Source organism: Cervus canadensis, chromosome 7 (assembly GCF_019320065.1).
Source record: "Cervus canadensis isolate Bull #8, Minnesota chromosome 7, ASM1932006v1, whole genome shotgun sequence".
Classification (NCBI taxonomy): Eukaryota; Metazoa; Chordata; class Mammalia; order Artiodactyla; family Cervidae; genus Cervus; species Cervus canadensis.
In genome coordinates this window covers 21,226,343-21,250,364 of record NC_057392.1, presented here as the reverse complement: position 1 = coordinate 21,250,364, position 24,022 = coordinate 21,226,343, and the positions used below count along the sequence as shown (strand labels likewise).

The 24,022-nt window shown below is 47.5% G+C and overlaps 1 non-coding gene across 1 annotated transcript; it reads right to left on the bottom strand.

The window, feature by feature from the left end:
* Positions 1-18,552: 18,552 nt before the first annotated feature.
* TRNAE-UUC lies at positions 18,553-18,625 on the bottom strand. Its single transcript has one exon. It is a non-coding gene; the product is annotated as a tRNA-Glu (tRNA).
* Positions 18,626-24,022: the final 5,397 nt, after the last annotated feature.

The window sequence follows — 24,022 nt, the reverse complement described above, 5'->3', positions numbered from 1 at the left end:
CACTTCATGGCAAATAGATGGGGAAACAATGGAAACAGTGACAGACTTTACTTTTTTGGGCTCCAAAATCACTGCAGATGGTGACTGCAGCCATGAAATTAAAAGATGTTTGCTTCTTGGAAGAAAAGCTATGGCCAACTTAGCATATTAAAAAGCAGAGACATTATTTTGCCAATAAAGGTCCATCTAATCAAAGCTATGGTTTTTCCAGTAGTCATGTATGGATGTGAGCGTTGTTGTGTAAAGAAAGCTGAGCACCGAAGAACTGATGCTTTTGAACTGTGGTGTTGGAGAAGATTCTTGAGAGTTTCTTGGGCTGCAAGGAGATCAAACCAGTCAATCCTAAAGGAAAACAGTCCTTAATATTCATTGGAAGGATTGATGCTGAAGCTGAAACTCCAATGCTTTGGCCACCTGATGCAAAGAACTGACTCATTGGAAAAGACCCTGATGCTGGGAAAGATTGAAGGCGGGAGGAAAGGGGGACAACAGAGATGGTTGGATGGCATCACTGACTCGATGGACATGAGTTTGAGCAAGCTCTGGGAGCTGGTGATGGACAGGGAAGCCTGATTTGCTGCAGTCCATGGAGTCGAAAAGAGTCAGACATGACTAAATGACTAAACTGAAATGAACTGAAGAACTAACCACCCATATTTCATGGCTTCCCACCTTCTGAGATGGCTCACACTCTGTGGAGTATGTTTCTCCCAAGGTCTTTCTTGCTTTCTGAGAGGGGCTATGTATGGAATATGTATCTAACTAAATCCACTTGTTACCTCTCAGTTTGTCTCTCCCTGAATTCTTTCTGGGACGTGACATAAGAACCTGAACTTTATTAACTAACACCAGATGCATCCAATCCCAGGACAGTGGGTTCAAGCCCCAATCTGGATTGTGTAGTTTCAGAACCACGCAGTCTGGATCGGATTCCAGCTTCTCTGATGGCCGCAATATTTCTCAGTGCAAATCAGATCAACCCTTGGTCTCAGTGTCCCCATTTCCTCAGACAGAGTTGTAATCATAGTATCAACATTCAAACAATGTTTAACGGCATTCAACGAATTGACCTGAGTCACCAGCTGAAGACTTCCGCTGGCATGAGTGAGTGTTCAGTATGAGTTTCTTCTTCTCTGACACTAATCCCAGTTCCCCTGCCCTGCTGAAACAGAAGTTGGTGGAAAATTTCTCTTTTCTCATGACTGCTGGACTCCAGGTGCCATTTTTATGAATGAAGAATCTAGTTTGGAATCCTTCCATGTTTAAGAAGTTGCTCCGTTGTTGAGGAACAGGCTTGGGATGTTTCCAGTTCCAGAATGTCTTTCTTAAGAGACAACAACCAAACCTGAAACCTGGATTACCAGTTTTGTTTTTTTAAATTAAGTAGGTTATTTATTTTTGCTTTATCTTGGAAATGTGTGTATGCTCAGGCACTCAGTCGTGTCCCAGTCTTTGCAACCCCCCGGGCTGTAGCCCACCAGTCTCCTCTGTCCATGGGATTTCCCAGGCAAGAATACTGGAGTGGGTTGCCACTTCCTCCTCCAGAGGATCTTGCTGACCTGGGAATTGACTCTGAGTCTCCTGTGTCTCCTGCATTGGCAGGCGGATTCTTTACCAGCGCACCACCTGGGAAGCCCTAATCTTGGGAATAGTCAAGATTTTTTGAACCTTAAAAATACTTTGGGGTCTTCCCTGGTGGTCCAGTGGTAGACAGTTTGTGTTGCAATGAAGAAAACGTGGGTTTGATCCCTGCTCTGGGCTTCCCTGGTAGCTCAGACGGTAAAGCGTCTGCCTACAATGTGGGAGACCCGGGTTCGATCCCTGGGTTGGGAAGATCCCCTGGAGAAAGAAATGGCAATCCACTACAGTATTCTTGCCTGGAAAATCCCATGGACTGAGGATCCTGGTAGGCTATCGTCCATGGAGTTGCAGAGTTGGACACGACTGAGCGACTTCACTTTCTTCTGGGAATTAAGATCCCATTTGCCATGGGCAGGTAAGCCAGTGTGCCCCACTAGAGAAAGCCCACATGCCACCAGGAAGATCCAGCTCAGCCAAAAAAAAAAAAAGGAAATAAATAAAACACTTTGGGCCACCAGAAAATGCCCTAGATTCTTTTCTGGGCTGTCAGTGTCAGTTGACATTTTAATTCTCAAACACGCTTGTCTGGTTTGAAACTCACCTTGCTGTCTTCAGGTCACTGAGCTGATCCTTGTGATAGCCTCTGAGGCACCACTCTAAAAAGCTGCAAGCCACTGGAGAGTTTTCAGCCAAGCGTTCATGGATGTGTGCGCTGACTCCCAGTGCAAGTCCCTAAGGGGCCATCACTGCTCTGCATCCCCACCCACAGAAATAACCTCAAGCCTCACCCTCTGTTCCCAGCCCACCTTCACTCCAATGTTCCCTCTCTCTCCAGTGATACTCTGATTAAGAACAGATTCACAATCTGGGCCAACAGCCAAGAATTTTAGACCTCAAGGGAGCTCCTGGGGCAAATGATTCACTAAGAAGGAGAAGAGAGAGCATGAGGGAATTCTCTTTCACTGAATTCATCATCTTCTGTGGAGCATTTGGATTTTCCTGTCATCTAACTGGAAACAAGGTTTGTTGTCCTCAGCAGTTTGACTTTGATGTAGTGACTGCTTTTCTTTCCCTGCCCTGTGCCCCACAGAGGTTCTTAAACATCATTCACCAATTCTCTAGTTGTAAGAGAAACGAGTGTTGTGAAAAGCTGGGGGAGGTTACAAACATTAAGAAGAAGAAAAGAGAAACTTGTCAGAGTCCCAGTGTCTTGAGAGTGTGTGGCTTTCTTCACTCTATGCACATCTGTCTGGTTTTACACCATACCTGGAAAGTATCTGATACATGGTCAGTGCTCATGAAATGTACTAATGTTTGACACATTAAACATTGGGATTTAATGTAATATGTATACACATAATATTGTATTTTCATACATTCAAGGTTGTCTCCAGTATTTCTCCATGGTATTTCATGACAACATTATTTTCATCACCTGGAGTTACAAGAATTTGTTTAATCGTCTGTTATTTGATAGTCAGTCTGTCTCCAGCTTCTCAGTGTTAAAAATATTTCACTGGACTTGTTTTTGTCCTTGTTCAGTCACCAAGTCATGTCCAACTCCTTGCTACCCCATAGACTGCAGCATGCCAGTCTTCCCTGTCCTTCACCATCTCCTGGAACCTGCTCAAACTCATGTCCATCTAGTTGGTGATGCCATCCAACCATCTCATTCTCTGTCATCCCTTTCTCCTCTGGCCTTCAATCTTTCCCAGCATCAGGGTCTTTTCCAATGAGTAAGTTCTTCTCATCAGGTGGCCAAAGTATTGGAGCTTCAACTTCAGCAACAGTCCTTCCAATGAATATTCAGGGTTGATTTCCTTTAGGATAGACTGGTTTGACTTCCTTGCAGTCCAAGGGATTCTCAGGAGTCTTCTCCAGCAGCACAATTTGAAAGCATTGATTCTTCGGTGCTCAGCTTTCTTTATGGTCCAACTCTCACATCCTTACATGACTACTGAAAAAACCATAGCTTTGACTATATGGACCTTTGTTAGCAAAGTAATGTCTCTGCTTTTTAATATGATGTCTAGGTTTGTCATAGGTTTCCTTCCCAAGAGCAAGCATCTTTTAATTAAAATTAAGAACCTGCTCTACCTGTATATATATTCTTTTTCATATTCTTTTCCATTATAGTTTGTCACAGAGTTTTGAATATAGGTACCTGTGCTCTGTAGTAGAAACTTGTCTGGTTACTTTCTTAGCATAGATTCTTTGAAGTGGAATGACAGATAAAAGGATAGTTTATCTTAGATTCCTAACATATATTGCCAAATTATACTCTAGGAAAGTGTGTATTTGGCACTCCTGTTAGTGACTAATATTTTTAGCACAGACTTGTCAGGACTAAGTATCTTTTTAAAGGATGCTTGAAAACTGGAAAACAAAAAACCAGATTTTTTCTGGGTGCATTGCATGGCATGCAGGATCTTAGTTCCCTGGTCAGGGACCAAATCTATGCCCCCTGCAATGGAAACCTGGAACCCTAACCACTGGACCACCAGGGAATTCTCACAGGAGAAATTTTTAGATAAGAACTTGTGTAACTTCTCCCTAGAGTTTTATAGAAGCTATGTATGAAAATAAAAGGAATTGATCTAATTGTAGAAGCTGAATTTTTAGAGTGCTAACCAAGGATTCCAAGAATGGATACGTGGTTGAAATAAGGAGGCGTTTCTTTGGGCGTGTTAGGACTGCAGCCTGGGAGACACAGATTCAAGAAACACTTGAATTGTGTCCTGCAGGACTGACTGTACAATGGGAGACTTAGAAATGTCAAAAAAAAATGCAAGATTACAAAAATTGTTTGCCAAGAACTGGGACTGGAGATGGTGAAACTAAGGGTGCTTGTTAAATAAAACTGGTTGGGGTTCAAAAGGATTATGTAGTTGAGAAGTGGGGGCGGGAGCTTTGAAACTCCAAGGTTGCCATTAGCAGCTGCTGGGAAATACTGTGTTGGAGATGGTTTGCAGTGTCCCCAAGTCTGAGACAGTTCAGAAAATACAGGTTCTTGGTGATGCAGGAATTTGTCTGAAACCACACCCACCATGGCCACCCGGCTCCAACCTGCATGTCTGAACCAAGTTACTGAAGAGGTATGAGGGGACTTCCCTGGTGGTCCAGTAGCCACTGGACCGCCTGCCAATGCAGAGGACGTGGGTTCAATCCCTGGTCTGGGAAGATTCCACATGCTGAAAGGGCAACTAAGCCTGTGTGCTACAACTAAACGCGAGTGCCCTGGAGCCCTGCTCCATGACCAGAGAAGCCATGAAAGTCAGAAGCTGGTGCACCACAATTAGAGAGTGGCCTCTGCTCGCCGCAAGTAGAGAAAGCTAGGGCACGCCCAAAACTAAATGTATAAAAATTAATTAATTTAAAAAAAGATGTATTGGTCTTCTGGGTGCTTCTGATAATCACACTAAACGAGTCAGTGCTCAGCCCAGGGCTCATCCAGACCTGCTCATGCAGCAGGAGAGGCCACAAGAGCTACCGGTCCCCCTCTTATGGTGCTTATTAAGGAATGTGCTGGCCAAGGTGCACCCTCAGCTCAGCAGCGCCTCATCTGGAAAACATGGGTAATAACAGCATTCCGAGGGCATATTTCCAGGGGAATCACATTCACTGGAGCTTCCCTGGTATCTCAGGCAGTAAACAATCTGCCTGCAATGCAGGAGACCTGGGTTCGATCCCTGGGTCTGAAAGATCCCCTGAGGAAGGGAACAGCTACTCACTCCAGTATTCTTGCCTGGAGAATCCCATGGACAGGAGCCTGGGGGGATACAGTCCATGGAGTCACAAAGAGTGGGACACAACTGAAGCAACTAACACAACATATTGACTGGCTTCCCAGGTGGCACTAGTGGTAAAGAACCCGCCTGCCAATGCAAGGAGATGTAAGAGACTCGGGTTCAATCCCTAAGTTGGGATGATCTTCTAAAGAAAGGAATGGCAACCCACTCCAGTATTCTTGCCTGAAGAATCCTATGGACAGAAGAGCCTGGCAGGCTACAGTCCATGGGGTCACATAGAGTTGGACATGACTGAAGTGACTTTAACATACATGCAAGCACTTGAGATGATACACGTGGGGCACACAATAAATGCTGCTGGTTAGTAAAATCAGCTCTTCCCACTAGACTGTAACTCCATTAGGGCAGAGGCCAGTGCTATCCTATACCCTGGCATCCATACTATGCCTGGCCAGCGGTAGTCAGGTGTTAGATGGAGGGAAGAGTGGGTAAATCAATCAGCTGGTTATAAAAAATGCAAGTCTCAAAAAAAATTAAACATAGGATTGCCAGATGACCAGCAATTCCATGTCTGGGTACATGTCCCAAAAAACTAAAAGCAGAGACTCAAACAGGTATTTGCACACTTATGTTCTGTGCCGGCATTATTTACAATAGCCAAAAAGTGGAAAAGGTCCGACAAAGGTCCGTATAGACAAAGCTATGGTTTTTCCAGTAGTCATGTACAGATGTGAGAGTTGGACAATAAAGAAGGATGAGCGCCAAAGAATTGATGCTGGAGAAGACTCTTGAGAGTCCCTTGGACTGCAAGGAGATCAAACTAGTCAATCCTAAAGGAAAAGAAAGTGAAAGTCACTCAGTCATGTCTGACTCTGCGACACCATGAATAGTCCATGGAATTCTCCAGGCCAGAATACTGGAATGGTTAGCAGTTCTCTTCTCTAGGGGATCTTCCCAACCCAGGGATCAAACCCAGGTCTCCCGCATTGCAGGCAGATTCTTTCTCAGCTGAGTCACCAGGGAAGCCCACCTTATAGGAAATCAACCCTGAATATTCATTAGAAGGACTGATGGTGAAGCTGAAGCTCCAATACTTTGGCCACCTGATGTGAAGAGCCACCTTATTAGAAAAGACCCTGATGCTGGAAAAGATTGAGAGCAGGAGGAAAAGGGGGCAACAGAGGATGAGATGGTTGGATGTCATCACTGACTCTATGGACATGAGTTTGAGCAAACTCTGGGAGATGATGATGGACAGGGAAGCCTGGCATGCTGCAGCCCATGGGTTCGCAAAGAATCAGACAGGACTTAGTGACTGAACAAAAACAAAACAGTGGAAACAATGGAAATATCCATGAAAGCATGACTGTATAAACTAAATGTGGTGTGTACATAGAATGCAATATTATTCAACCTTAAAAAGGAAGGAAATCCTGACATGTACAGTGTGGATGAAACTTGAGAACATTATGCTCAGTGATATAAACCAGCCACAAAAGGACAAATACTATATGAGTCTACTTACCTGAGGTACTGAGATTAGTCAAAATCATAGAGACAGAAAGTAGATCGGTGGGTGCCAGGACCTACGTGGATGGGAATGGAGAGTTAGTATTTAATGGGTATAGAGTTTCCAGTTTACAAGATGAAGAGAATTGGGACTTCCCTAGTGGCCCCCTGATTAAGAATCTGCTTTCCAGTGCAGAGGAACTGGGTTTGATCCTTGGGTGGGGAACCAAGATCCCACATGCCATAAGATGTGTGCCACACCTAGATCAAAGCCCTCCCACTGCAATGATGAGATCCCACATGCTGCAAATGAGACTCTGCAGCCAAAAACTAAACACTGAAAAACAAAAGATGAAAAGAGGCATGGAGAGGAACTGTGGTGATGTCTGCACAGCATTATGACTGTATTTAATACCACCGAGCTGGACACTTACAAGTGGAAAGTTTAAATTTTGTATACTTTACCATAGGAAAAAATGGACAAGCAAGCTCAATGCATTATCAAATAGCATGAAGGCAAATTCCCCACTCTAGGAGCTGACACATCAGATTTTAGTGAAACAAATGCAGTGACAAGCCAAGGGGGTTAAAACATAATGTTCACCGAGAACCAAACATACAAGAAGAGGTATGGCCAGGGTTCTGGTTCACCCAGGTGCTGGGCAGGTGGAGTGGGGCCAGGACACCACCATGCCAACCAGAAGCTCCCAGCTGGAGTGGCCTGGTGCTTGGACCACGCTAAGTCATGCCTGCTCGTCTTGGGCAGCCAGTCCCCAGAGGGTCTCTCTGCTGTGAGGCCCCAGGATGGAGGGGCACCCAGATGTCATCACAGGGGCTGCATCCCTAACCTCCATCCCTTTGGTTTCCCCACCCTCTTCCTGCCTCTCTCAGAGGATGCTTCAGCCTGGCCTCCGCTGGCCTTCCACCTTCCTCCTCTGACCTCTGCTGACTCTCCTGCTGTCCAGCTCTCCAGGGCACCCTCAGAGCTTCCCGGGCAGGCAGCACCAGGTGATGCCCCTGTGACCTACATGTCTGTGAGCAGGACTCTCCAGCTCAGCTGGGCACTGCCCAGGAGGGACCAGGAGCTCAGCAGCCGTGTGCAAGCCACCATGCCTCTGGGTGAGGGTCATGCCAAGACAGAGCTGGGCCAGCCAGGCCCTGCCCCTCAGAGCAGACTGAGCAGGCAGGAAGCAGATGGTTTTGTTCCCCAGACAACACCACTGCCTGTCACAAGGTCACACACTGCGGGACTGCAGTCCTATGAAACATCCAGAGTGGGCAACTCTACGGGTCCTTAGAGACACCAAGCAGATGAGTGGTTGCTCACGGCTGGGGTTTGGGCGGAGAACGGGAGTGATGACAAGTAAGGACAGGATTTTGGAGGGTTATGCCAAAAATTTCTAAAACTAGGTTATTCTAGGATTGCATGGTTCTATGAATGTACTAAAAATTATTAAAATGTACATTTTAAATAGGTGAACTCTATCAGGTGAATATTTCAATAATTGTTTTTAGGGACTTTACCAGTGGTCCAATGGCTAAGACTCCCAGTGCAAGGGGCCTGGGTTCAACCCCTGATCAAGGAACTAGATCCCACATGCTGCAACTGAGATCCTGTATGCCACAGCTAAGACCCACAGCAGTCAAATAAATAAATAAATATTTTTTAAAAAATCTGAATAAAGTTGGGTTTAAAAAATTTTTTTAAATGACATTCTAAGCAAAACAAAAAGAAGAAAACTGAATGCTTCAAAGAGAAATCCAGAAGAAAATAGATACACAGGGGAGGTCATTCTTCCAAAACAATGTTTTCTTTCTCTTTTTCTTCCTGAGCCTGCCTGATTGACAGGGAGGGCAGCCCCCCAACTTGCTGTCTCAGGTGAGGAGAGGAAGAAAAGATCCAGCAATGCTTCTGAGCTGATCCCCAGGGAACTTCCCTTAGCATTTCTTGGGCTTCCCTGGTGGCTCAGTGGTAAAGAATCCACCTGCCAGTTCAGGAGACACGGGTTCGATCCTTGATCCGGGAAGATCCCACATGCTGAGGTGCAACTAAGCCGATGGATCACGACTGCTGAGCCTGTGCTCTAGAGCCTGTGTGCCACAAGAGAAGCCACTGCAACGAGAAGCCCGTGCACCGCAACTAGAGAGTAGTTCCTGCTGCTGCTGCTGCTGCTAAGTCGCTTCAGTCGTGTCCGACTCTGTGCGACCCCATAGCCGGCAGCCCACCAGGCTCCCCTGTCCCTGGGATTCTCCAGGCGAGAACACTGGAGTGGAGAGAGTAGCTCCTGGCTGGTTCCAACGACAGAAAAGCTCTCACAGTAAGGAAGACCCAGCACAGCCAAAAAGAAACACATGCATAAATAAATAACATTTCTTGCAAGGCAGGTCTACCGGCAACAAATGCCCTCAGGTTTTGCTTATTTCACTGGGTATGGATCTCTTTAGTGGTTTTTCTTTGAACACGGTGACTATTTCATTCCACCCTCCTGTTCCCGTGGTTTCTGAGGACACTCAGATGTAATCCTGGTCCTTGTGCCTCTATAGGTAAGGTGGTTTTTCCCTCTGTCCTCTTTAAGCTTTTCTCTGTCTTTGATCTCCTGCAGTTTGAATATGATATGCCTGAGTATAGAGGTTTTTTGGCATTTATCCTGTTTGGTGTTCTCTTAGCTCCTTGGATCTGTAGTTTGATGTCTGTTGTTGATTTTCTAAAGTTATCAGCCACCATTATTCCAGTCATTTCATCCAGTCATTATTCCTCTGCCTTTCATCTCCTGGTATTTCCATATATGGGCTTTCCTCATAGCTCAGTCCATAAAGAATCTGCCTGCAATGCAGGAGACCTGGATTCAATTCCTGGGTCAGGAAGATCCCCTGGAGAAGGAAATGGCAACCCACTCCAGTATTCTTTTCTGGAGAATCCCATAGACAGAGGAGCCTGGCAGGCTAGAGTCCATGGGGCCGCAAGAGTTGGACACGACTAAACCAACAATTTCCACAATATGTATTCCATTGTCTTACAGTTCTTGGCTCTTCTGTTCATTGTTTTTCATTCTTTTTTCTCTGTGTGTTTGAGTTGGTCTCTCCTGACATATCTTCAAGTTCAGTGAGTCCCTCCTTGGTCACATCAGTCTACTGATGTCTCCATCGTCTGTGTGGCCCTGCAGGGCAGCTGTCTCTTGTTTGCTGCTCTGAGTAACAGAGTCCTGTCTTTCATTTGTCTGAGTGTCATTGTGTAGTGTCCCACCACCAAATAAAATCTTTACATCTTATAAAACACTGATAAAGAACCAGCGTCCAAAATACACAAAGAATTCTTGAAACTCAATAGTAAGAAAATAAACACTCCAATTAACAATGGGCCAAAGATCTGAACAGACACCTCACCAAAGAAGATATGCAGATAAGCATGTGAAAACTTCTCAACATTGTATGCCATCAGGGAATGCAAATTAAAACAACATCACCTGTCAAGACAGCTAAAGCCTGGAGCCTTGACAATACCAAGTGCTAATGAGGGTGTGGGGCAATAGGAAGTCATTCTTTGCTGGTGGGAATTAAAATGGTATAGTCACTTTGGAACACAGTTTGGCTAATAAAGCTTAATAAAGCTACACATAGTTTTACCACACAATGTAGTGATTGCAGTCCTTGATACTTACCTAGTAAGTGGAAAACTTAGGTTCACACAAAAACTTGTACACAGACATTCATAACAGATTTATTCCAGTTATTATTCCAGTTGTCAGCAATGGGAACAACCAAGACACCCACAGTAGATGAATTAGCCATTAACAAAGTGAGGTCAGTCCACAGAGTGGGCTGTTATTCAGAAGTTAAACAAAAAACATGGAAGAAACTTAAAGGCACATTGCTAAGTGGAAGGAGCCAATCTGAAAAGGCTACAAAGTATGTGATTCTAACTAAATGATGTTCTGGCAATGGTAAAACTACAGGGTAGGAAGAGAAAGTTGGTGGTGGCCAAGGGTGGGAAGGGGGAGGGGTGAATAGGCAGAATACAGGGCGGTTTTAGTCTCTGTATGAGACTATCAGTGGTGGACATGTATCATCACAAATTTATCAAAATCCACAGAATGTCCAACACCAAGAGTGAACCCTATTGTAAATCAAGAACTTAGTTAATAACAGTGTTATAACCCTGGTTCATTAATTGTAACAAAATGCTACACTAATTCCAGAGGTTAATAATAGGGGAACCCTTGTATGTGCAAGGGAGTATGGGGAAATTCTCTCTACTGTTAGAACTATTCTAAACAAACAAGCTCTATGAATGAAAGTAACACAAGCTTATAAATAAAAATTGTGTGCAATTCTATGACCCATTGATAATATTTTGATGTAAATCTAGAATTTTTATGTTCCCCCCCACTTTTTTTTTAAAGAATCAGGGGATTCTCTGGTGGACTAGTGGTTAGGACTCTGCTCTCCCACTGCCAGGGGTCTGGGTTCAATCCCTCGTCAGGGACTAAAATCCCAAGTGCCTTGTGGTGTGGCAAAAAAGAAAAAAAAAGAGGGTAGAAGAGTCAGATCTCTTGTGCTATTTTTTAAATATTTACTTATTATTTTTGGCTGTGCCGGGTCTTAGTTGTGACATGTGGGATATTTAGTTGCAGCATGTGAACCCTTAGCTGCGGCATGTGGGATCCAGTTCCCTGACCAGGGATCCAACCTGGGCCTGTAGCACTGGGAGTGCAGAGTCTCAGCCACTGTGCCACGAGGGAAGTCCGTCTCACGCTATTTTATATCCTGCCATTTTCACTGATGTATCAGTTCAGTTCAGTCACTCAGTCGTGTTCAATTCTTTGCGACCCCATGGACTGCAGCACGCCAGGCTCTCTTTCTTTCACCAACTCCCGGAGCCTGCTCAGACTCATGTATGCTGGTGTGCATCTTTCCATATCAGTAATTATTTTATATCATCATTTCTCATGACTATATTTTACTTGAATGGATGCATATTCAGTTTTTTTCTTCAACACATCCTAGTCCCAGTTAATGGATGTTTAAGTTGTTACTGTTTCACAAGAATAGAGTTTTGTTTAAGCTACATGAATTCAACTACAAGTGCTCAGCCAAAGAAAAGGGAGTGAAACCACCCATTATTAACAAAAGGAAAGGCAAGACATGGAAACAACCTAAATGTCCGTTGATAGATGAGTGGATAAAGAAAATGTGGCACAAAAATATAATGGAATATTTGCTGTTGAGTCACTAAGTTGTATCCAACTCTGTGATCCCATGAACTGCAGCCCACCAGGTTCCTCTGTCCACGGGGTTCTCCAGGTAAGAATATTGGAGTGGGTTTCCATTTCCTACCCCAGGTGATCTTCCTGGAGCAGGGATTGAACCGGAATCTCCTGCACTGGCAGGCGGGTTCTTTACCACTGAGCCACCAGGAAAGCCCAGTGGGATGTGCTATGCTGTGCCAAGTCACTTCAGTCGTGTCTGACTCTTTGCAACCCCGTAGACTGGAGCCCACCAGGCTCCTCTGTCCATGGGATTCTCCAGGTACGAATACAGGAGTGGGTTGCTATGCCCTCCTCCAGGAGATCTTTCTGACCCAGGGATTGAACCCATGTCTTCTTCATCTCCTGTATTACAGGCAGATTCTTTACTGCTGAGCCACTGGGGAAGCCCCAAGGGGATACTACTCAGCCATTAAAAAAAAAAAAAAAAAGAAATAATACCATTTGCAGCAACATGGATGGGCCCAGAGATTATCATATTAAGTGAAATAAGAAAAACAAATACCATATGATATCTCTTATATGTAGAATCTAAAATATGATGTAAACGAACACATCTATGAAGCAGCAACAGAATCACAGAGAACAGATTTGTGGTTGCCAAGTGGGAGGGGGTGAAGGAGGGGTGGACTTGACCTTTGGCATTAGTAGGTGTGCACTAGTGTACATAGGATGGATAAACAAGGTCCTACGGTATAGCACAGAGAACTATATTCAATATCCTGGAATACACCATAATGAAAAAATGTATATGTATGTGGAACTAAGTGGGCTTCCCTTGTGGCTCAGCTGGTAAAGAATCCGCCTGTAATTCGGGAGACCTGGGTTTGATCCCTGGGTTGGGAAGATCCCCTGGAGAAGGGAAAGGCAACCCACTCCAGTACTCTTGCCTGGAGAATCCATGGACAGAGGAGCCTGGTGGGCTACAGCCCATAGGATCATAAAGAGTTGGACACAGCTGAAGTGACTTAGCATACACACACACACACACACACACACACAACTTAGATCCTAAATGTGTTTTATACCTAAGCACAGCTGTGGACTGAACTGTGTCCCTCAGATCCACATGTGGAGGTGCTGAAACCCGTGTTCTGTATTTGGACTGAGACAGTAAGATTAAATGAGTTCATAAGGGTGCTGCCCCTGATCCTATGGGATTGGTGCTCTTATCACCACTCCCTCTGTTATAGTCACGCTTTCCGGGAAACAGACTCACTCAGAAGGACAATGCAGATAGTGGAGTGCAGTTTATTACGCAGGCGGGCCCAAGGCAGAGTCTCCTCTTAGCCAAGGACCCCGTCCAGCATTTGTGAAAATCTTTTATACCCCATGCGTACGTGTCCAGACCCACCACCTACCCCATGTGTACGTGTCTAAACAGTCAATAGTCAATAAGCTCGCAGTTACATTCCAACCAGTTAATAATCGATAAGCCTGTGATTACATCCTGATAGATACGAAAAAAGTTTATGACCTGTCCGGAGACAGGGGTGATTATGGTATGCTTCCTCTTAAGCAATGAGTAGCCTGGATGTGATCTTCAAGATTCCCCTGTCTGGAGGGGGTCTTATCCTTCCATTGTTGTCCCCACAGGCACTAAGCAGAGAGTTCAGAGTCCGCTGGAGAGGCAGCCGAGCACGGCCAGCACGGACAGGCCTGAGATGGAGTCCAGGCCCTATGAATTCCTTCTTCACCTCTACCAGGTGAGGACACAGGAAAGGATGACTATCCACAAGCCAGGAGGAGGGGCTCGCCCAGAGCCTGTCTGTGGCGACATCCTGACCCTAGACATCCAGCCTCCAGAACTGTGAGATGTAAGCCTTTGTGGTTTAAGACACTGTTTGTGGTATTCTGTTTGTGGTATTCTGTTCTGGCTTCCCAAGCTGACCAGTATAAACATAGAGACATTTTTGCAGGGTGTTAACATTATTTTCCAGGAGTGCAAATGCCATGCAAATTGACAGAAGATTACACTTTGCTTTGTTCTGACCTTTACCTAGAGCTGCTCACCATTTCATAAAATCATGTTTCCAATGGCAGCATCAGATGGGACTTGTGTGGATCCCATTCTGTGCACCCATGTCTCTGGGTTTTGTAATTATTATTATTAGCTTTCATGCTTTGGTTGTGCTGAGTCTTTGTTGCTGCACGCAGGCTTTCTCTACTTGCGGCAAGCAGGGGCTACTCTTTGTTTTAGTCCATGAGATTCTCTTTGCGATGGCTTCTCTTGTTGTGGAGCATGGGTTCTAGGCACACGGGCCTCCGTAGCTGTAGCTCCTGGGCTCTAGAGCACAGGCTCGGTAGTTGTGCTGCCTGAGCTCACTTGCTCCGAGGCATGTGGGACCTTTCGGGACCAGGGATGGAACTGGGGATCCTTGCATTGCAAGGTGGATTCTTAACCACAGGACCGCCAGGGAAGCCCCATTTGTTTTGAAGGCTTTATGTGTCAGCCCAAGCCGGGCCCTCACTCAGGCATGCATGTGTTGAAAGAAGTTGATGTGATTATAAATGTATTTCTCCTTTATATTATAGGCAGGGCATAAACATATGTGAACATTGCAGGTTCGTTTCAAGAGGGAGGTGTTCAGGTTTTGTCATAAGGAAGCCTTGGTCTGACAAGGGAGGTATTTTATTCAGAAATAACTCCCCATCAGACACGGGATCCTAAGAAGCTCACCTCCTGAATTTGACTCCATCCCAAATGCAATGAAATTTGTTCTGATACATTTCAGCAAATCTCCATTAAGACGGAAAGCTGATAGACAGTTATGCCACAGTCTGGGTTCAAAACTAGCCACACCACCTAATAGCTTCTACCATCTCCTCTGCCTTAGTCTCCTCATTTGTAAAAGTGAGGTCTGTAGTTTTGCAGGCTGTTATGACAAAGTGCTACAAGCCAGGTGGCTGACAGCAGAGATTTGTTCTCTCATAGTCTGGGGGCTGGATGTCCAGGTTCAGGGTGAGGGCAGGGCTGGTTCCCTCCGAGGACTCAGGGAGAATTTGTTCCAGGCTCCTGGTGTTGTGCTGGCAATCTTCAGGAGTTCTTTGGCTTCTAGAAGCGTCACTCTGATCACTGCCTTCGTTTTTACATGGCATCTCCCCATGTGCCTTGCCTGGGTCCAAATGTCCCCTCTTTATAAGGACATAGCCATGATGGAGTAGGGGCCATCCTGACGACTTCATCTTACCTTGATTGTTGGCAAAGACCTTGTTTCCACATCAGGTCACATACACGGGTGCTGGGGTCAGGACCTCAGCCTCATTTTGGGGACACAATTCAAAGTATAACATAGGGTTGATAATACAGGGGATGAAATGGAAGATCTGAGTGCTGGACACATGCCCAGGTTAACTCCATGGGCTCTCGGGGCTCACAGATGTCATCTGAGATGCATCTATCTGAACAGTTCACAGAATGCTCAGCTGGGAGGTGCCCAGAGAGCTCACGGTGCATTCCCATGTGCTCCAGGGATTCAGAACTGGTCGGGAAGGGCGGGAAGGCTGTCTAGCCAAGGGATCCCCATGAACCAGGTGGGTACAGAGCAGAGCATGTTTGGGGAACAGACGGGGAGCTGTGTGGTTAGAATAGGGTAGGTGGGGCTGTGATGGAAGGTGGGGAGGTTGACAGCTCTGAAGGCAAAGAAGGGGAGTCTGTCCACCTCGGGAAAAACTCGGGCACAACACCCGAGTCCTGCGGGTCTTACCCCCATTCTCTGCCACGATTTTATTGGCAGATTTCAGCACGTCTTCCCTCACCCATTATTTAAGATACAGTTGCCGGCTCTACTGTGTTAAAAATAAACTGCATCTCCAGAATTGCTCCAGTGTTTCCTCTCACGAACAAGAAGTCAATTATTGGAATTAAGTCTGAGCCAGAATCTACTGCCTTTTCAATGTCACGGTCAGGGTGAGCCTCGGTGCAGGACTTGGGTGCAGTGGAAGCATCAGTGGCGCAGAAGGAAGGTGCCTGTAAAACAGGCCTGCAGCCCAGGAGCTGCCCCTTTCAATGTTTCTTCTTAAAACTGAGGTCAGGAAGTACTGATAGGAATTCCAGATGGACAGTCTGAAGCCTTAGTCAGCAGGCCGTGACTAAAGCCAGGACCAACTGCAGAGGCCTCAAGTCCTGGGAACAAAGGGCTGTTTGGGCATCTGACAAACACGAGGCTGATCTGAGTCAGAACGCAGGCCCCTGTGTCACTCACATCCTCGGGCTGAGCTCGGCCTCATGAGAGCTGCTTCCTGAAAGGGACAAGGTACAGTTGGAACCGCAGAGGGGGCATGGCTGAGTCAGCCAGAGTCCACCCCCGCCCCGGCCCCCCGCCTGGAGCAAGCCCCGCCTCCACTCCCCTGCAAGGCCCCAGCCCTCACCAGCCCCCAGGCAGCCAGGCCCGTCTGAGTGGGAAGCGTGGGGATATCCCTCTCTGGGTGGCTGATCCCAGAGGAGGTCAGAGGGCACTGTGATGCATAAATGTGTGTCCTTGAAGGGGACTCCACTCTGGAGGCCCCTTGCCTGTCACTTCTCCTCTAGCCTATCAATGAAAAAAATCAATCAGCTGACCTGAGAAAGAAGTGGGAAATTTTACTCGAGCCAGATGTGAGGGTTATAACCTGGGAAGAGCATCTCGGTGTCAACTACAAATTGCACTTGCCATCTACAAGGGTTAAAACATGTGCTGCTGCAGCTGCCGACTCCCAATATCCCCTGAGAGGAGTTCAGGGTGGGGAGCAGAAGTGAGGCCCTCTGTGCTCTGGCAGGACAGGTCTCAGATATATTTTTAGGAGCCAATTTTATGAGCCCAATTCTTAAAAAAAAATTTTTTTTTTCATTTATTTTTATAATTTGGAGGCTAATTACTTTACAATATTGTAGTGGTTTTTGCCACACATTGACATGAATCAGCCATGGATTTACATGTGTTCCCCATCCTGAACCCCCCTCCCACCTCCCTCCCCATCCCATCCCTCTGGGTCATCCCAGTGCACCAGCCCCAAGCACTTGTCTCATGCATCCAACCTGGACTGGTGATCTGTTTCACATCTGATAATATACATGTTTCGATGCTGTTCTCTCAGATCATCCCACCCTCACCTTCTCCCATAGAGTCCAAAAGTCTGTTCTATACATCTGTGTCTCTTTTCCTGTCTTGCATATAGGGTTATTGTTACCATCTTTCTAAATTCCACATATATGTGTTAGTATACTGTGTTGGTGTTTATCTTTATGGCTTACTTCATTCTGTAAAATGGGCTCCAGTTTCATCCATCTCACTAGAACTGATTCAAATGTATTCTTTTTAATGGCCGAGTAATATTCCATGGTGTATATGTACCACAGCTTCCTTATCCATTCGTCTGCTGATGGATAAGCCCAATTCTTTTATTTCCTCATATCTAGGAGAGCACTAAAATCCTTCATGGTGATGACTGTTCCTCGTGACTAGCAGAAACCTTCTGGAAAGATGTGTGCTAGGTTGCATGTATTCCCTCTTCACCAGAATCACATATATACTGACCTCCCCCCGCCCCCAGCCACCCCTGCCTCTCTGGAGCAGTCTCTCAGAGCTATCTGAGGCACTGTCTCCCGGGCTGCAGTCCTTTTGCCCCAAATAAAACTGGACTCACAACTCTCACGGTGTGCAGCTTTTTAAGTCAACATCAGAAATCTCTGAGGACCGCTGCACCAGCCAGAAGTCAAAGCATAGTTAGATACGGTTTTTGAGACAGAGGCTGCACGTCAAGCAATGTATCATTGACAGATTACAAATCCAGGTCTGAGTGGCATTGTGGTGGGTCCTGTGACCCCTGACCAGACCCAGAAGGGATGTGATCTCTAAGGACTGTTCTGTGGATGCCGGGAGAATGTTGCTCTTCCTGGCTGAGCAGGTGTTCCTGCTGATGGGGAGATTTGGTTGATGCCTAAAACAGGATGCACAGTGTGGGGGAGAGAGGAGGCCAGAGGGCAGAGAAGAACTTTTATGTTTAAATTTTTCTTGTCTTGCCATAAAATATGGATTTTTATCCCGCAAAAGCTCCCAGGGTGACCTTGGGTCGGCTCCTCGGCCAGACTGGGAGCCGATGGTGCCCGGTTGAAAGGCCAGTTCATTTTGTAAGTCATGTGAGGACAGGACTGCCTGCCACCCAGCTCCCAGTCCTCTGGGAAGGAAGGGAAAGGTGGTCCCAGTGGAGACAGAGGGTCCACCCCCTTTGCCATCTTCTGCAGGGCCCTTTCTTCAGCGAGAGAGCACTGATTGGGGGAGTGGTGATCTTCTCTCACCTGCCTGATCCCCCAGCAGGGTCACTACAGAAGGCTCATACCATGGTGTACAGACCAAGCTCTGAAGGTTCCGAAAACACAGCTAAGTCTCATCACTTCTCTGCATTTGTATTGTGTTTGTGTTTCTTTTTTTCTCTTTTTTGGCCATGCTGTGTGGCTTATAGGATCTTAGTTCCCTGACCAGGGATTGAACCTGGACCCTCAGCAGTGAAAGCGTGGAGTCCTAACCACTAGACCACCAGGGAATTCACCCACTGTTTTTAAACAAAAATTGACTTGGCTTATGTTTCATTTACAGAAAAGTGATATTCAGTCGGGGTGTTGGTAAAATAATCAAGTTTATTCCAGGGTTCTGTCGACTCCTTACACAAGGCAGCCACGGCCAGGCCTGCTGCCCTCTGTGCTAAACCAGAATTCATGGACCTCTGAGGTCCTAGGTATACCCACAGCTTAGAGATGGAAGTCAGATGATAATTCGTGTGTGAGAAGGCATGACCTCTTGGGGACATAATGCCCTGTTGATGTCTGCTATGTCCCCTGGGTGCCTGGTTCACCACCCGGGCCAGGTGAGAACTAGACTCCTTGGGTTATTTCCCCAGAGACACAGGGCCGGGCCAGACTGTGTGCCCATATTGGGCTGCTCTGGAGCCCAGGTCTCAGGGAAAACAAGTCTGTGCTCTGGGCCTAGTTCTGATGCTGGGCCAGGGGGACTCACTCTTTCCTGGAGTTGAAAAGAACGCATCACTCTGTATCAGCTGGCTTCCCAGGTGACCCAGTGGTAGAGAACCAGCCTGCCAGTGCAGGAGATGTAAGAGACGTGGGTTCAATCCCTGGGTCGGGAAGCTCCCCTGGAGGAGGGCATGGCAACCCACTCCAGTATTCTTGCCTGGAGAATCCCATGGACAGAGGAGCCTGGTGGGCTACAGTCCATAGTGTCACAGAGTTGGACATGACTGAAGTGACTTAGCGCTGTATCAGCTGGAAGGCGACGATGGAGGTCACAGCAGCTAGCCCATTGATTTGAGGCTTCATCTGGCCAGTGATGCCAGGGGTGTCAGACTGCTGGTCTTTCCACCTTGGGGTCCTGAAACCAAGCAGAAAGGTCACAACCCCTGCTAGGCCAACCCCAGGGTAGTCACAGTCCTCACCCCGGGGCTTGCAGGTCAAGGTTAGGCACTCTTCCCAAATGCAATGTCATGAGAAAAAAGGGAGGAGATGCTGCAGTGTACGAACCTTTATGACACAACAAGCGAAGGACACGTATGGTCACTGATGTCCTGGTTAAAAACAGCATGTGTGGGGGCCATTAGGGGGAGTCTGATCATGGATTTGTGTGAGAGAATGCTGGAGATCTCCTTCAGTCTGGGGACCGCGGTGATGTGTGTGCAGACAGTGTCAATCTCTGGCAGAGCAGGCTGGAGCATTTGGCTAAAATGTCACGTTGTCCATCACTTGAGAGGGTTCTGTCCAAAAGAACATAAACTTGCAGCTAATGTCATTGTCAGGTCAGTCCAGACAGCGGATCTCAGGATGTCTGTTGGGCTGTTTGTTCTGCTCTAGCGTAACTCCCAGGTGGCGCTAGTGGTAAAGAACTCACCTGCCAGTGCAGGAGATGTAAGAGACGCGGGTTCCATCCCTGGGTCGGGAAGATCCCCTGGAGGAGGGCATGGGGACCCCCTCTAGTATTCTTGCCTGGAGAATTCCATGGACAGAGGAGCCTGGTGGGCTGCAGCTCATGGATTCACAAGGAGTCGGAAACAACTGAAGTTACTTGGCACTTCAGTGCCTGATTTAGGCAGCCAAAGTCAAAGGACCTTTATCTCATGTAGCTCAGAAACTTAAAAGGCTGAAAGGAAGGCCGAGGGCGCTGGCGGGATTTCTCCGGCCTGGACCTGGTGGATGCAGAGCTGAGGAAAACCGCTTTGCTTTTGTGGGTTTGCAGCCAGGGTCGACTCAGGTCAGTGTGTTTGTTGATGTTCTGTTTCGAGGGCCTGGGGCTGATGCTGCTCTTTGCACTGGTGCCTCCCAGCGAGCTCGAACCCACTGGGGCTGACTCAGTGGGGCTGGGGTCTATGCTGTGGGGGTTTGGCGGTGTGGGGGGACTGGATGGAACCACAGCTCTGCAGACGAGTGAACTGGGAGGAGACCCCTGCTCTGCACGTGCGTCTCCAGGCCCCACTTCCTTGTCTCTGACGGGGACGCATCACGGTGGACCTGCCAGGAAGCTGGGGACCAGAGCCTGGTAGGAGAGAGAGCCTCCAGGAAGTAGCTCCTACACCTCCTGGGGCTGGAGGGAGACCAAGGCTTTTACACCGAGTGGCAGAACCCCCTGTCTGAGTTTTAGAAGATGTGACCCCCCAGAGCACCTACACCAGCCCTGGCCCTCCCACTGCTCCCTGGAGCTGTGGAAGCAGGAAGGTAACGTTACTGCGGCGTCTAGGAGGAAAAGCTCCTCCACTCCCAGCCAGCCGGGTGTGTGTTCTTAGTTGTGTCTGACTCTTTGCGATCCCATTGACTGCAGCCCGCCAGGCTCCTCTGTCCATGGGATTACCCAGGCAAGAATATTGGAGTGGGTTGCCATTTCCTTCTCCAGGGGATCTTCCTGATCTAGGGATCAAATCTGTGTCTCCCGCATCTCCTGCATTAGCGGGTGGATTAATCTCTAAGCCACATGGGCTACCACTGGGACGTGCAGGGCGACTGCTGACCTAATGAAGCCAGCCCTCGAGGCATGGGCGGGGGTCCCAGCTCCAATACCCTGCTCTCACCAAGCTTCTGTGTTATCGAGGAAACACTTCTCAATCTGTCCCGAGCCCTTTGCTCTATATCCAGGGACTCTGCATAGCTCCTGGCTGATTGTGACCGGCTTGTCAGGTCTGTCCTGAGAGTGGCTTCCCTGGGCTCCTTGTTCTCTGAATTCAGAGGGTCTGGCCAACTTTTGGAAGACTGCCCTCCGAATTCACAGATGTGTTAACTTTTGGGCTTCCCTGGTAGTTTAGACGGTAAGGACTCTGCCTGCAATACGGGAAACCTGGGTTCGATCCCTGGGTTGTGAAGATGCCCTGGAGGAGGGGGGATTCAGAGCTCTCTCTGAATTCAGAGAGCTAGGAGCTCAGGGAAACTGGGACCTTTGTACCTGCTGTTCCTTCTGTTGGTCAGACTTTCTTCACCAACCATGGTTTCACATGCTCATCTCTTTTGTCCCTGTCAAATGTTACCTTCTTGCTAGCATCGTCAGGTAAATGAAGAAAAACATTAAACATTAACTCGGTTTCAACTTAACCTTTGCGACACGTAATAAAATTATCAACAGCTTGTAGATGATCTTTTCATTTCTTTGCATTTCAAGTTCAGTAGACACTTAAAAGGTCTACTTTTTGAACCTTCTGAGAATTCGGAGAGCAATCTTCTAAAGTCGCTCAGTCGTGTCAGACTCTTTGTGACCCCGTGGACTGTAGCCCGCCAGGCTCCTCTGTCCACAGAGATTCTCCAGCCAAGAATAATGGAGGAGGTTGCATTGCCCTCCTCCAGGGGATCTTCCCACTGCATCCACTCCCAGCTTTATTTTTCCCACACGGAGCTCTTGTGCCCAGCTCACAGGTGTGCATCTTACCTGTCTGTTCACTCACTGCTGCTACAGCAGAGGAGGGCCTGGACCCGAGCAGATACTCAGCATCTGCTGAACCAGTGATTGTTATGGAGAACACAGTCAGTACTGGAGGGAAAAATAACCATTTTGCAGTCTTGGTTTTTTTTTCTGGCTGCGCCATATGGCAGCTTGCAAGATCTTGGTTCCCTGACCAGCTATGGAATCCTACCACTGGGCCACCAGGAAACTCCTGGTCTGTCTTCTAAGAAGAGTGGTCCCTGCAGGCCTGTTGTCTGCCACACAGGAGAGGGGAGGGGGATGCTGAGCACCCAGGTGACTGGAAAGAGCTAAACAGATAAATCTTTGAGTGAAGGCACTGGCATGGGCTGGCAGCTCCAAGCTCAGAGCTGTAAGTAGAGATGCTAAGAACCCCAGAGATCCCACTCTGAGAACTGCTGTTTTAAGCACGCCTTTAGGTTGTGGTGGCCAAGTGACAACCCTGCACCTTCAGAATAAGCCTGCTTCCTGGTGTCTGTAGCATCTTGGGGGTGTGTGGGCCAAGGCCAGGCCCTGTGCCCACACTTGCGTGAAGGAATGGGAACAAAATGTGGGCAGAGGTGGACAGCCAGGCGTGGGTGTCCTGAGGACACAGACCCTGCATTCACCACAGGGGTGCAGGGTGGGAGGCCCGACTGTATCAAGTGCAGCCTGGAAACCTGAGCCGATGTCTGAGGTCCATGTACAACGGCAAGAGCCTGACTCCAAACCCTGGTCGCTGGAACAATGGACGGACACACAGGCATCTTATGACAGAACTCAGGTCCGGCTGCTGAGACAGGTCAGGAGCATGTGTGTGTGTGGGGGGGGGGGGGGGGGGGGGGCGGGCCTCATTGCTGTCTCAGGTGTTATTTTATGTGTTAAGTGACCCTCTGTGGACATGTCTGGGATCCAAACCACAAACGAGGAGTCTGTTGTTCGGGGAACATGCTTGTCCAGGGCAGGCCATGCTGACCCCCAGCAGAAGAGGGCCTTCGTGGGGAAGACAGACAGTGGCAGGCACTTCTCCGGGTGCAGCTGGGTGGGGGTGCCCCCGGCCATCCTCACAGGTCGAGGCCTGAGGAGCAGACGCTTCAGGCCTGGCATCAAGGGCATCTGTGAGCAGCTGCGGGGCAGGAGGACTTGCCACGCACCCCCTCACTGGCCCTGGGCAGTGGATGCACAAAAGAAGGAAGGACAGGTGCCTGAAGACACTTGTTTTCAAACGCCTCTCCCTCGCCCCATCAGCTAACCCTGGATGCATTATAATAGTCCCCAAAGAGGTGTATTTGTACATAGGCTGACAGTCAAGATCAAGTATAAATTTGAGGGCAAAGACCACAGGTTTTTTTTTTTTTTTTAATTGGATTTGGCTTTGATGAGTACTGACAAACCCTGTAGACATGAATACAAAATGATTGTAAACAAACAGGCCTTGCCAGTAGCGTCAGGAAAAGTCAGAGAAAACACACACACACATTGAGAGACAGAGTCGGGTTCATGTTCTTTCCCACACTAGTGACGGCTTTCTGGTTTTCTTTATGCTTTTCTTTGTGCTTTCGCTTTAGTAAAAGTTAGAAAGGGTAACAACGTTTGCAAAGTGAGATACCAAACCGTACAAAATCGATCAATCCTGTGGGGTTCAAGGGAAGATGATCGTTTTACAAAATACTGAAAGACCATCGGCACGGATTTAAGTAATTTCCTTTTCTGGATGTTCAAGTGTCCCTGGCAATTTACCTAGGAAAATGACATGCACCCAATAGAAAACTGGCATTCAGAAGACATTTTCATTATGGATACATTCTTGTTAAATGCATGGAATGAGAATTTCTAAAAACTGTAGCCCAAATTTATGCATTAATTATAAGCTGCAGTAAACCTACTGAGTTTACCCACAAAATGGAGTAAGTCAGAACAGGTTCAGAGAAAGATAGATGGAACCCGAGACACACTGTCTGTCACTCCTGGGCCCGGGTCCCCAGGAGGCCCCTGCTGGGGCCTGACAGACAGCTGA